This window comes from Polyodon spathula, chromosome 6, assembly GCF_017654505.1.
Source record: "Polyodon spathula isolate WHYD16114869_AA chromosome 6, ASM1765450v1, whole genome shotgun sequence".
Lineage (NCBI taxonomy): Eukaryota > Metazoa > Chordata > Actinopteri > Acipenseriformes > Polyodontidae > Polyodon > Polyodon spathula.
Window position 1 is genome coordinate 45,851,159 of NC_054539.1, and position 16,029 is coordinate 45,867,187.

Here is a 16,029-nt window from a genome sequence, read left to right on the forward strand (position 1 = left end):
GTTCAAGAAAATTGAAAATTGTCTCTAAATCTTGGATTCCTCAAAATAGCCACCCTTTGCCTTAATAACAGCATCACAAACACGAGGCATTCGGTTAACAAGTTTCAACAAGAAATCACCCGACATGTCTTCCCAGCTCTTCTGCAGCAATTCCCAGAGATGTAGGGCACTACATATCTGGGTAGCTTTGCTCTGATTCTTTTGTCCAGTTCGTCCCATACAAGTTCTATGGGATTGAGGTCTGGAGACTGGGCAGGCCAGGTCATTAGATTGAGTTGTCCTTCACTTTCCTTCTTCGCCAGATAGTTCTTGCATAACTTTGAGGTGTGTTTCGGGTCATTATCTTGCTGAAGAATGAAGGACTGCCCAACTAGCCGTAATCCTGATGGAATGGCATGCCTCTGAAGTATGCTATGATAGCCATGCTGATTCAGCTTACCATGGACTTGGTAACGATCACCAACTTTGTCACCAGCAAAGCTAGCCTCCTGACACTGCCTCCTCCATGCTTGACAGTGGGAACCACACATGCAGAACTCATGCGCTCACCCTCTCTGCATCTTACAAATACTCGGCGGTTGGACCCAAATATTTCAAATTTTGACTCGTCGGTCCATAAGACCGACTTCCACTCCTCAAACGTCCAGTTTCTGTGTTTTTTGGCCCAGGCAAGTCTCTTCCTCTTATTCTGCACTCTTAACAATGGTTTCTTTGCAGCAATTCTTCCAGTTAGGCCAGCTTCACGCAATCTCTTCTGAACAGTTGATGTTGAAACATCTGTACTTCTAGTAGCATTTAGCTGAGCTTGTATTTCAGACTTATGACTCGAATGAACTTGTTCTCTGATTCTGAGGTCACCCTTGGCCTGCCTGAACTTGTTCGGTCCTCATGAGTGCCAGTTTCTTCAAATCGTTTGATGGTCTTGGCCACAGCAGTTACAGACACTTGCAAAGTTCTTGCGATTTGTCTTAAAGATTGACCTTCATTTCTTAAAGTAATCACAGACTGTCTTTTTTTCTTTGTTAACTAAGCGTATTTTGCCATTTTCTGCTCCCTTACATTCAGCAATGACAAACTTGTGCCTATACTACCTATATTTATAGTAATCATGGACCCTTACCTGTTAACAATAATTGGTGACAAAAGGTTAATTAGGTAACATGCTAGTTAACTCAAAGAACATCTAATAAAGACATTTTTATACTTAGGCCAGTGTTGTAACACTGTGTTACACACATTTTAGACTTTTAACTGACTTGGGCTTCAGACTGAAATTCCCTTGCTTTGGGTGAAAATTTCTTTGAAATTGACAAGATTTACATTTTCATTTAAAAATAAAATTTTTTAATGCAATTCACTTATGATTATCAGCTTATATAAGTACATGTATCATATAATGAAATATTAAGTGTTTATAGACAAGTTTATACAGTTAAAATCATGAAAAACCTGGTTTCAAGCAGGTGTACTCAAACTTTTGACTGGTACTGTATATATATATATATATATATATATATAATATATATATATATGTCGTGCATACTGTCTCGTGCACATGACTTACTATCTTGTAGCCACAAGAGAATATGCGTACAAGATATATCAGAATAGTCTTTTGCTGAAAGAGGGAGACTATCTGAGACAATAACTAAGACTAAAATAAGAGAATGTTTATTCTCTTTAATATCAGCAAATTAAGTAAATGCACAAAAACATTGTTTTTCTCTGAAGAAGAGATATTATCATATATATATATATATATATATACACACACACACACACACACACACACACACACACACACACACACACACACACACACACAGTATTTTGCATCACTGACATTGTTCTTAATAGAACAGCCAGCCATTTCACTCTTCAATGTAGATTTCACAGCTCCTGGGATTTGCACAATTTTTTATTTTTTTTTTAAATAAACATGTCAGCTTCTCAAAGCTGTTTACTTTGTTTATTTTATAAAGGAGAAACACACCTAATAAAATGACCAACCCAGAAATAAACTGAGCCTTTTCATCTTAAATAGTTTGTTATTCGTTTTAGAATTATATTTGGATTTTTTTTTTTTTTATTTTAATTTCACTATGGTATGAAAACAAATGCATTATGGAGTAAATAGCAATTACAGCACATTTTTTGTATTATTCAGGTCTGCACTAAGTTTAAATTCTAGCATCAATGTGCCATAGCAATGGCAATAGTAGTGCTACAATTCTGTTTGAATCTAGGCCAGAATCTGTACAAGGCACTGTTAAGAGCCTGTGAAGTATATGACTGTATTACAATTTATTGTTCAAGCCCGGTGGAGTCTGACACCAAGTGTTGCTTTTGCTTTGAGTGTACTGTAGTTGCCATTAAATGTTTAAAAATTCCAAGTGATATATATTAGCACTAGTACCAAATCTTGAAACCCTAAAATAATTAAATACATCATTTTTGTTACTGTAGTCTTCTTTAGTAAGACAACACTTCATCTATATGATCAATAAATTGTTTTATTCCTGCATAGTAATTTAGTGAATCTGAAAACATTTTAATTCTCTTTTTGTATGACTTTAAAAGCATTGACATGAATTCATACTAGTTTATAAAAGACAGAAACGATTGACTTACTGTTTAAATACTTCCCTGTAAAATCAGAATTGACAAAACAAATTCTGAAAACATTTAGAGGAAAACACTTTTAGCAAACATATATAAATGTGTCTGTCTTTAGAATATTATTAGTTTCAATTATTAATATAATTATAATAAGTTATCTTTACAGTACTATCTTCATTATAGGTACATCATTTCTCATTTGAAGCAAAGGGTGCTTAATTGTGATTCAAATACATTTTTGCACACATTTCTACAATGAGAAATGAAGTATAATTCTGCTACCTTGTATTAAATACAGTAAAACTTTTGTGAATAGGACACATTTTCATAATATTTAGGCATGACTTCAGGTATTTCAGAGTTTCTTCTTTTGAGTATAGAACTAAATAAACAGGAGAACCGAAAGTATATTTGAATTAATCAAACGCTATTTTCTTAAATCTCTTTAATACACAGCAAACCTGTGTACAGGCTAATCACTGTAACCTAATTTTGCAAACTGATAGCTGATTATATATACTATATGGACAATTCAAAACTCTATGTTCAATACTGTATACCATTCTCCAGGAAGCATTCTATTTAATAGGGGAATCTGTGTTCCATATCATTACACACTGCATCTTCTTTCCCCAGGTTTATTAGACAGTAAAGGTCAGATTTCTAAAATGTGAATTACAATGCAAAGCACCTTAAAGACTCAGCTTCAACAGCTATCGCACAAAAAAACGACGGGAAATTAGCAGCTTTTGTCTCTTTGTTTTTTTCTTGCTCATCTTCTCAGTCATGGTCTCCACAATCACAGTGGTCTCCTCATAGGCCTGAACTTTATTATCATCTGAAAGCTTTTCCACAGACTCAACCACCTCTACTTTTTCGTAGCTCATAGAATCAGGTGGTGGGTTGGTTCTTGGTGGGGGCACTGAGGAGAATGAAGGCATGTCACTCCAGTTCTCATCATCATGGTTGTTGTCTTTCCCATTCATGCTGCGCTGTCTGGGTGGATGTCTTGGTGGTATGCTTGGTCCTGGGTCTTTAAAGCTTGCTGGCTTTGGTTTATCTCCATTGGCTCATGGCTTATTATTTATTCCACTATTCCCATCACTTCCTTTGCCCTTGTCATACTCCTTCTCATTGTCCTTGCCTTGATTTCCATCGTCTTTTCCATTTTTCGGTGGCATTGATAAGGGGGGAGGAGTGGGTTTTCCATTGTCACCAGCCTTATAAAGATCAACTGAAGGCATCATACCATTCTGGATCTTAAGAATGACCTGACCTCCAGAAGGACTAGATGAACAGAAGAATGGGTCTATGTAGCTCGCTTCACCTGTCACAAGCACATACTGCCCTTTGGTGTAGAAGTTTGCAGTGGGCTCTGGCTCCTTGTATCGTCTCACTTTCTCCATCACAATGTTACACAGTGAATCAAAAGCTTTGCTGATCTGAATTCCATCTGGCACATCTTCTGGTACAATGTCCTGATACAGCATCCCATGCTCTTCTTTTCTAACCTCTTCCTTATCCATATATTCTTCTCCCTCTTGTCTTGTTTTCTCTTCAGCACTGTTGTCTGTCATATCTTTTGTGGTGATTTCCTTTTTTTTCAGGACCTTTTTGGCAAGGCTTTTCTTCCTTGGTTTAGAACTTGTGATATCTTGGACAGCCTGGGTGATATTTTAAGAAAAAAGATTGACATTTATCTTACAGTAGAGAAGTTTATGTTTCTTTAGTTTAAGTTATATTAATAACAGGGTAATTATTTAGTAACTACTTAGAAATGGCAATGGAATGCTTATAAAGCAAATATGAATGAATGATTCCACACTTACAGAAAACCTAGCAAGAACAGGGTCAACATAAAAAGTAAGTGTTACATGTACAGTATAATTGTATGCTTTTATTATGAATTAAACAGAGTAAGAAGGCATATCTTAATTATTTTATAAGTATGAATATGTAAAATACATAATAAGGTAGTTATTTCCAACAGTAGGCTCATAGTTTCTAAATATCAAACTGTAAATTATTTGATTTTTTTTTTTTTTTTTTTGAGACACTCATGACTTCTGAATAGGGCCCTTTACAGTCTATCAAGCAAGATATATCTCACACTGTGTGATTAGCAGGCTATTGTTCCTGCTATAATAAGCACTTAAGGTTTGAGGTGACCAATTGCTTTGAAAGTGTGACTTGATGTGGGCTGCGAATCAAGTAGAGAATGCTGTACACCTGTTGCTGCATATTTCTGTTTTTTAAAATTGTGTTCCCTACCCACGCTTTTCAATCAAGATAAATTAAACACATCATTTTGTGAGCCAGACTGTGCTTCCTACCTTTCCCTCTTGAGGGTGTGTGGCTGTATCGATAATTGGTTGTAAACAAGGTTATAGGAGTGCCAATTATTGCTGAATTCAACCTAAAGCGAGAGAGAAACAAAAACAGTTTTAAGAAGGCGTTTAGTGTTATGCATGTCGAGAGCTGAAAACAATTATTTGTATGGACTTTTTCAGTGCTTTAGTACATTTATTGCTAAACATTCAAACTTATAAAATGTATAATGTACAAATCATCGTGCTGAAATAACATTAATGTGTTCTCTGGAGACATTATACAGCACAGAGGTAAAATTAAATTAATACCTTTCTTTTTATTATAATCAGCAACATACGCCTTCACCTCTCAAAAAGATCATCAGCTGCTACTGATATTTTTTTTTGTAAAAAAACACGACCCATGTTTTCACGCACATTTTTTCTATCCTGTGCTATACAGCTGTGAGTTATAATGTAGATTTCTGAACCTGTCCTTGTGGTATAAAGAGTGTCTTCACACTGAGCAATTTATATCATTATTATTATTACTATATCAAAGTTTAACATAAATTTATATTATTAAAGTTGCACTGCCCTATTGAAATCTGAAATTGTGCCCCTGACATGTTTTATTTAAAAGCTAAATCAAACCAGTTGTGGGAAGATAAACACTGGCACAGATTCAGAATCCTTGATAAACTATAACAGAGTTTTTGAGTCTAGGGGAATAGCCTTTCAGAAACATATCATCCATAACTATAAAACACTCAATGGTGGTATATGTGGTAATATAAACTAACACCATTGTACCAACAAATATTTCTCACATAAGTATAATCACTAATAGTATGCATCTCTCCTTTCCTTTTCTAAGTCTAGCATCTCCCCTGCCTATGTGATTAATGGTACCGACCTAGACTAGATCTATTCACACCTATACATGGTTAATATCCAATATGTTCAAAAAACAGTACAGTTATTCTTAATGGGGACATTTAAAAATGTTAACATTTCCCACATAAAACCAAGGAATATAAGAATATAAACAAAACTTATTTCAACATAAAATCATTTAGAAACACTTATAGTCGATATGTTGGTTATTGCATTGTGTATTTTTGCATGTTTCCTTTAGTGTTACTACACAGTGAAGAAGAGCTTGTTCTTGAGCCTAATGTTCTTGTAGGTTAAATCCATAATCTTAAAATGAATTTGCACTGGCAGTACAATGCACTAGTAAGACCTCATCTTGAATATTGTGTTCAGTTCTGGTCACCTCGCTATAAAAAAGATATTGCTGCTCTAGAAAGAGTGCAAAGAAGAGCGACCAGAATTATTCCGGGCTTAAAAGGCATGTCATATGCAGACAGGCTAAAAGAATTGAATCTGTTCAGTCTTGAACAAAGAAGACTACGTGGCGACCTAATTCAAGCATTCAAAATTCTAAAAGGTATTGACAGTGTCGACCCAAGGGACTTTTTCAGCCTGAAAAAAGAAACAAGGACAAGGGGTCACAAATGGAGTTTAGAAAAAGGGGCATTCAGAACAGAAAATAGGAGACACTTTTTTACACAGAGAATTGTGAGGGTCTGGAATCAACTCCCCAGAAATGTTGTTGAAGCTGACACCCTGGGATCCTTCAAGAAGCTGCTTGATGAGATTTTGGGATCAATAAGCTACTAACAACCAAACGAGCAAGATGGGCCGAATGGCCTCCTCTCGTTTGTAAACTTTCTTATGTTCTTATGTTCTTATGAAGGGCTGCCAGAACTGGTGAAAAGTGTGTACACCAGGTATCAGTACAACTCTGCAACAACTGATTCTTTGGACATACGAAAGACCAGAGAATAAATAATCCAATCTTGCAGATACAAATGCAACAGCCATATAATCTATACCTAACTGTGTCAGAATGCAGCCTAGAACCCAAACTAGTGCCATCTTGTGGAATTCTATGCTGCAGCACATGCCCTTTATCCTGTGCATGTGTCTACATGATATCAGATAGGACTGATTTAGCATAATTATCAGACACATACTGTAACTAACAAATATCGAGGTAATGAAAAATTGCAATTACATCAACAGCCAAATAACAGTCTCCACATTATCTGCTAAGAAAACCACTGATGTATGATCGCAAATGTTCTTTTTCCTTGCAGTTTTTACCTGTTATCTTCTTACTCAATGATTCTCTTGTATCTGTCAAGTTCATTTTCTAAAGATGTTTGGTGCATGGCCAGATGCCGGCATTCGTTTGTGTATTTTTCCAAGGTCCTTTCAGTCTCTTCTATGTCTTTGCAGAGAGCTTCAATCTGCTCGTTGTACAACTGAGTCTCATCATCTTAACTCTCCTGTGTATTCTTGATGGCCTGTTCCAGCACTGAAGTCTGGGGGGGGAAAAATGTTTGCAAACTATAAACTCAAACCTACAGTATCCACATGTTGCTGAAGTATTCCTGTTGTAAAATACAATGATAGTTTATCAGTCCATTCTAATGATGTTTAAAGCAACATATGTTTAGCAAACATCATTAAATATAGGAAAGTAGTTTATTACACCACTATTAAAAGCCGCCTTGTTGTGATAGTCATTTTTCTATACATTTTTAATTTGTATTTTAATACTGTATTGCTACAGTATATCCTGTTGTTATTAATGGTTCCCTAAACTACATTGTGGCTATTATTTATACTGAAAAGTATTAAAAAAATTGACAGTCAGGGCAAGTTGGTAGTCCATTATTTACATTTTATTTTGTGTGTACAGTAACTTAAGAATTCAATTTTGTGTGATGTTGCATTGATTTTATAATGGATATAGGTGGCTTGTCAAATACTGATACACTGTTGGGTTAATTAGGATCATGGTCGCTAAATAGCTAAGAACTCAAAACTGCAGAATGAATAAAATACCATGTTAATCAATACCAGTGAACATTCATGTTATATCATTTACATTTTTTAAATTAGGCTTTCTAGTTCAGTTTGGAAATAAAGTATTCACTGTTAGAAGTAATCCAACTGAAAAGGCATGTCCTTGGTTGAGCACAATGCATTGCAGCTAATAGCGAGAAATTGATTTGAAAAGCACAGGAGCTACACCATTTATAAAAAGGATGCAATTCTGTACCACCAGAGGTCACTGAAGCACAGAAGATTTACTCAGATTTAATAGTTCCACATATGGAGGGTATTTTCTGTGATTCAGCCAAATCAATGTGCCTTATTTCAAATCAAGGATGTGAAATAAGAGCACTAAACTGGAAATTCAATATATGCTGACAAAAAAAAAAAAAAAAAAAAAAATGTATTTGGCCTTTGTGTGTTAAAAGTCAAATATTAAACCAGCACCACAAATATTTAGAATACATAAGATGATCTTAATTGTCCAAATTGTCCACTATTGTCCAAAAGGGCATAGTACTGGCACCATATGTACCTCATTACATCCCTTCCTAAATTAAAAACACGCAATATGAAACATTAACAAAGCCTACTGTATTGATTATTGAGGGCTGTCCTGAAAAGGTATTAATCCAGAGTTTCAAGTTATTGTCTGATAACTAAAATGGACATCTCTAAATGTTCTCATGCTCTTCAAATTAAATCAGATACATGAACGCCACTTACCAAAAAGCCCATTTGCCTTAGGTAGGAACTCAGGGTTCATGAGTAACGTTAGCCTGTTTCCATTATCCCAGGCCTCATTCACACTTGGCTGATATTCCGTTTCCTGGCACGGTTCGTTTGAGTTTGGAACGTTTGTCCTTAAGTGTGAAAGCTCAAAACATTCCTGGAAACGATTAAAACGAACTGTCCTGACACCACATGAAAGAGGTTGAAATTGAAATTGAAGATGTCACTTCATGGAGACGAAGAAAAGCATTCTGTTGCCTCTTCTGCAGCTGTAGAAATATTGTACTTATGCTTTAGCTAACTGTGATATCGGATGGTAAACTTTAAAACTTAAAAAAGTTATACCCCAACCCAGGCTGGATGCGTCTGTCATCACCATTGACGGCTGTGTATTACACCCATCACTACACCCTTGTGCAGGTGGGAGGTTTGTCTCCACCAGTGTGAGTGAAACACCAAGAGCCGACAGTGTCTGTCTAGCTTGGGGTGTAGGCGAAAGGCATTGAGCCACGCTTGAATGGGACGCATGTGCAGTAACCCCAGTTGGAAAGCTGATGAGGCTGTGGCCATCAGACCCAATAGCTTTTGACACAATACCAGTTGCACTTTGGACCCATGTTGAAACAGGGACAGAGAGTTTTGAATAGCCGCTACTCTGTCATCCCACAGGTAGGCTCACATGGTGAGGGAATCAAGCCGGAGACCCAAGAAGACCATACTCTGCACCAGTATTAATTGAGTCCTGGCCTCGTTGAGAGTGAGACCTAGTCTCGCTAGATGGCATGTCACTGTGGTCGTGTAGGCCACTGCTCCATCCTGAGACTGGGAACAAATCAATCAGTATGCAAAGTAGTTCAGCACCCTGATCCCTTACAGCCGCAAGGGAGCTAGGATTGCATCCACGCACTTCGAAAAGGTGCGGGGGGCTAAAGAGAGGCCGAATAGTAGCATGGAAAACTCAAATATGCTCCCCTGGAAAGTGAAGCAGAGATATTTCCTGTGCACTGGATGGATAGGAATGTGAAAATATGCGCCTGTCAAGTCGGTTGTAAACCAATCACGCCAACAACTCCAGGACCTGGGTCATCTTGCCTTCAGGTCCATTATGTCTCTCGCCTGCCTCGATCACTTGACCCACTTACAGTTGACTCAGAGGAGCTCTTTCAAAAACACACTCGGGTTAGTGTTACACAGAAGCATACTTTACTGTAGGTGAGAAGCAGAAGAGCAAGTGGGCTCCTCGGAGCAACTATTTATTCCCTCGGCAGGCGGGACTGAGGACGTCACTCCACAGAGGGGCCTATTGGCAGCTCTGACATAAAATGCTCAGTGAATACCTACCTTAGGCAGGCATATCCCAAAAGTATATGCCTGCCTAGGAACACAATAATAAAAAGTAAGTCTTTGAAAGACAGTATTGGTATTTCTAGAAATATCCATGGAAAGGAAGTGTCAATGAGATTATGTTGCAGTTATATTATCTGTATGGCTTTTATTGCCTTCAAAAGAACCCACTGGCATTTGGCAATACTGTAATCCAGTTAAAAACACTCTCTTCCACAACGACCCACCTCAGTTTGCAGCCTCTGTTTCTGGGTCTGTAACTGCCATAGGGCACAAATGTATTCCTCCAGCTGGCTTTGCAGGGAAGGCACTTTTCTTGAGCTAGAGGCTTCTCTTGGTCCTGGGATTAAAAAAAAAACAAAAAAAAACATACTGTATATTTAGTCATTCAATACTGTATCTCTGAAATGACAGACACAGGGGTAAAATTGCATTAACACTATAACAAGGCTCTGCAATAGAAGTGCAATTACCCATTACCTAATATTTTAATTAATATTTCTTATGGAATTTATGTTAAAGTCATACAACTCTTAATTGATATCAAATCTAAGCCAAACAATAATTTATCATGAATAAGCACAGCCCTTGAAGTTAGAAATATGTTTAAAATATTTAACCTCAATAATAATTAACTGGAGTAGACTATCTTGCAATTCAATTATTATTGTAAAATATTGGAACCAAGTTTTAGGGATTTTTAAAAAAGTTAATTCTGGAAATTAAAATTCAAAATGATTACCTCAGATATTCCCTCTGTTAAATTCGACATATGAGAGGTAGTTTGGATTATTTGTTGGAGAATGTTTACATATGTTTGAATTTCAGCAAGGTTCTGTGAGGAGAAAAGGCAAACAAAAAACTCATGAAGTTAGATACATTTTTAAAGCATAATGCAGAATACATTTATGGTTCGAGTCACAGACTCCTATCTGCAATAATCTTGAACTACAGTGCCTAAACTAATATCCACTTATAGCTTACCTTGCTCATTCAGGGAGACAGGCAAGGCTGAAGGTAAGGCAAGATAAACCTGTTACCACTACTAAAATGTTGAAACTTAATTACTGTGCCTCAACCCATCTGTGCTTTAATTTATATAATGTTTTTCTAGGGTTATCTGTAACCTGTCAGTTTTGCTTTAATTAGATCAATATTTAAATTAGGCTTGATGTTCCTATGCCAATAATATACTTACAGTAAATCCAAGGTTATCTACAAATGACAAAATTTTAGCACCTGTTATATAAGCCTACTTTCTCGGCAGTTTTTGTATATTAGTGTCTCATTCATTATGTGGAACTGCATACGGTATATTCTTTTTTGTGGCAATGTGATGTTCAGTCCTTGATCACAAGAGAATCTGTCCTTGGAAACAAAAAAGCATTTGGTCTCATAATAGGCATTGCTGTGTTAGTCAATCCAGAAGGACTTTAATGTATTTACTGGCAATGCTTCACAAGCGTGGTCCACTGTGCTGTGGAAGCGATCATGGTGGTACATGCATTTTACTGAAGTCAAAGAAAACTCTTATCTCTACTTTAAGGTATTTTGTCAAAACTATAATTCTCCAGGGTCAGGCAGTCTAATGACATCACTGACCTACCTTTCTTTGTCTGTCTTTAGTGGCATTTCTATCATCTTGCAGAAACTGAGATTGTATCTGTAGTTCCAGGTTCCCTAACAAAGCAGCATCAGCCTCCTAGAATTAATAAATCGATAAAAAGAAATAATATTGTAACGTTGAGCATGCTGTAGGTTCTATCATAATACAGTGCAGCTGGGACATTGGCCAAGGTGCAACATTTAAATAAGCGACTAGTCTTTAATAAAGTTATAATATATATTTTTAAGATGGATACACTTTATTACAATCACTATTTGTAATTGTGTTAACATCAATACATTGTCACTTATTCTTGTTCTTCATTCAACATTAAAATGAGAAAGTAAAAGCCCATTTAATTGTTTCACAGCCAAGCACCGTAAATTATACAGATTGTACTATTATTATTATTATTATTATAGTATTATTACAGTATACATTTTTGGTTATATCATGGTCTGGTTTTACTAGTAGCAAAGCATAAGGTGCTTTTAATCTATGATCACTGAAATTACAATTTGTTTATGTATGTGAAATAAAAGGTATACTGTATTAACAATAGTACAATAATAATAGTAATAAAATCAGTTTAATTGATGGTGCTTTTCTGTGAAATAACTAAATGAGCTTTTAAATCCTGTAATTCCTTACTTTCGCATTTAAAAGCAGAGTAAAGAATGTTAATGTAATGTTTGTCCAGCTTAATGTTTTTTATTACAACTTTATTATAACTTAATAAAATATTTATTTAATAAAATGTTGCATCCTTGTTTGTCCGTTTTCTACATTCTGCACACAGCAAAACAAGGTAAATGAAACTAAAAAATAAGCCCCCCCCCCCCATTTATAAACTGCAGGTGCATCTAAATCTAGTTTTTTAATTTGATTTTATAAACCTGCCGCCGCTGCTCTTTCAAATGAACGAGGGCTGAGCTGCGATAGCTCTGAAACGACACAAGAGCTGTGGATGGGGATTGGCCAGATTTAACAGGGGGTTGGTCAGATTAAACATTATCCCTGCCTTGGTAGTTTATTGAGTCAATCATCCTGGAGGCCCACCGAGTCTGCTTTTTACAATTGCCAGGAAGTCAGAAAAAAGTTTCCAGTCAGTAATATATAACCTCATCACGCCCACCTAGGGGGGCGCACCTCGCAGTTTGAAAATCTCTGATGCAATGGAATCCTCTGCCAAAGTGAGATTTTTAAGTACTTATCAAAAACTTTAGAAAAATAACTTTGTATAACGTTATAATGCCAGTGCATTTACATTAAAAGTAAACATTAGCAGACCACAGTTTGCCAGCAATAGTAACACAATGCATTTGGAATAAATACCTTACAGTGCTACTGAGACTATAAAACACACTGCCATGGTGCTGTGATGGATTGTTTGTGTGCATTGCTTCACATGAATGGAAATGGAAAACATGGAAATGTTACCCCTGTGGCTCATTGCTTACATTTCTTTTATACATATTCACAAGTACGGCCTCCTTCATGCTCCTTCATTTAAAGTTAAATGTCACAGGAAAATAGGAAATACGGTTTCAGACAAAAGTATTGGTACCCTACACTTAATATTCAAGAAAACATGTTAAATACAAGCATTTAGTGAACATTAGCCACTAATTAATATGACACAGAGCAAAATATACTATTTCTGGCACCACCTTGAATAAGCCTGATCTTGTCTCATCTCAGAAGCTAAAAAGCTAAGCAACATTGGGCTTGGTTAGTACTTGGATGGGAGAATACCTGAGAATAGCAAGTGTTTCTTTTTTTTTTTTTGTAATGTTGTTGAAGCTGACACCCTGGGATCCTTCAAGAAGCTGCTTGATGAGATTTTCGGATCAATAAGCTACTAACAACCAAACGAGCAAGATGGGCCGAATGACCTCCTCTCGTTTGTAAACTTTCTTATTTTCTTCTTTAACAAACAATCTATAAAAAAAAAAAAAAACTGAAGCACTTTAGCAATTTGAAATATTTGTTCATGAAAAACTTATAGCAGTTACTTTTAACAAATTACTTTTAACTGCTTAATATGAGAACAGTTTGCCACAAAGAAGGATTCCCTGGGCCATTTCACATATATTTGCTTTGTAAATTTAAAGATTACCATGCTTTCATAATGCCTACTGTATACTGTACATTCGTTCTGCTTTACCAAGGTTTACCATAACTTTCACAATGCTTTGTCTCACACCTAACAATGTATCTGTCACTCTGGTAATTTCACAGCTATGGTTTTTACTATGGCTGTACTGAGATTTTCTTCATTACTATATGATTTTACATTGGTAAACTACAAAAGCTTTCTATAAGCCAGTATGGGTTTCTATCTGAATATACGTCATCCTGACCTGTGACTACTTGGTTTTCACAACAGAAAGCTCTACCTTGTTAAACTGCTCCAGTGTCCCTCAAAGCTGCTGCTGCTATTCAAATCCATTCCTATATCTGAAAATTCCAAAACAGCATTAATTAAACATGAATATGAATATTACAAATTAATATTTTTAGTCCTGTTATGTGTAGTCATAGCAAATACTCGCATAATGTTAGCCTAATATAATTATGATAAAATGGACATTCTATTATTATTATTGAAGAAAAAGCTGCATTCCTACCAAACTGTCTTTCATAGGATTTACTGTGATATAATTCAATGGGTTTTTCAAAATCATTATTTGTGTTATTTTTACCCAAAAAGAAAAATAACATTTAGGCTACAATTCTAAACTGAAAAACAGACTAGTCATGAGCCTCTAAATGTAATATCCGAGTTGTAATGTCTGATTTGGGAACTTTATCTGGGTGAAAAGAATTTTAAAAACAGTTAAAAATAAAAATTAAAACACATATTATGTATATAATCATGTTTACACTGTATTCCCCAGAGTATGGGTTATTCACATGTATGGAATATCCCTGGATGAAAGCCCACTAATCCATATACTGTAGTCTGATCCATATAATATAGCTCATTTTCTCTTTTTGTCTTAACCTACTGCACGTCACCCACTAGCTTAAGGCATGTGGGCTGCATTGGGTTCAAAATTACAATTAACAGATCCATTAATAGCATACTACACAGTTCAAGCTCAGAGAAAAGTATACATATAAGACTATAAATGGGCTATATTAAACTGTCCTGGAGATGTGAAATGGTTGTTTTAGTCAACGACAACTTACTTATTTTGAAACTCATCCAGCATTCGCTCAGCATCCTTCAGAGAGCTCATCCATCCTCTGAAGAGTCTCCAGCTGCTTTCTGAAGATGGCATTTCTGTGTTCCAGCACTCGGGCCTGGCTAATGTACTTGGCAAACCGGTTGTTCAGCTCTTGTAAACCTTCCCATCCTTGAACAGCACACCCCAAGCTGGACACTTCTGGGATTTTATGATCTGTAAAAGTGTCTGGCCATTCATATTTTTCCTTGTGCACTTCATGTAAGCAACTTGTCTTATACATCCCTTCCTCTTTTCCTGCTTCCTTTCAAGAACTGTTGATCTTCTGAACCCCCTTTAGCCTGTGGAACATGGGAATGTTTAAACAGATGTTCACCCTCTGTTGATGCATGTTAAACTAAAGAGTGACCCCTTTGCGTTTCTGCAAAATAACTGCAAAGTTTAAAGAGTCACACCATCTACCCATGTGTTTGTTCCTTCCAGAGTTTGTCAGCATGTTGTGACTCTGAAATGCAAAGGAGAAACCCATCGATGACAGGATTATAAAGGGAAACCATTTGCTGTGTCAAATTTTTTGTTCTACAATTGTTTTTGATTTTCACAAAGCTGTTTTGAGGTGGGATTTCTTTGGTGGCAAAGCATGCCACATGTTCCAGTATGAAAAGCTAGCTATGATCTTTTTTGGAGAGTGGCAAGGATAAAGACTTTTAATTTGTGTGCATTCAATGACAGTGCTGGTAGGCACTGGAAGCACTGGATGTATCTGCAGCAGCTGGTAAAAAAGGTGTTATTCACTTCATGTTGCCTTCATTGGTAAAGAATCATACGACCATATTAAAAAACATTACGTGTTGTCAGTGATTCTAAGAGAACTTTTTTAGTAAATGGCAGAAACTATACTCAGCTTTCTAGTGTATTCTTGCAGAACAGAGCAATTTGTACAGTGTTCTTTCTAGAAAACAGTTACATTAATACCTTTAAGTTGTCAATTTGTTATTTGTTTCTCTTGCAAATTTGCTGCAGTATACTGGGGTAAAATGTAAAAAGTGTACTATAGAAAAGTAAAGGCATAATGAAGGCATGATCAAGCACATTATACATGAACAGTAATGTAAAAGTAATGATACTTTAATTAATATATTTGTCAAAACAGTATAACCCATTTTTTTTTATTAAAAGTATTAGGTGGTAATTATACAATTAATAAGCAAATAGCTGACCATAAGCACATGGCTGTTCCCTTGTGGAGCCATAATTGTATTTTTGTTATATAATCCTCATAATAACATGTTCTGATGTAATTTACTATAGCAATAAG

At 36.0% G+C, this 16,029-nt stretch overlaps 1 pseudogene; it reads right to left on the reverse strand.

Annotated features, from left to right (window-relative positions):
* Nucleotides 1–2,819: 2,819 nt before the first annotated feature.
* LOC121317683 lies at nt 2,820–14,994 on the reverse strand (annotated as a pseudogene).
* Between the last annotated feature and the right edge of the window lie 1,035 nt (nt 14,995–16,029).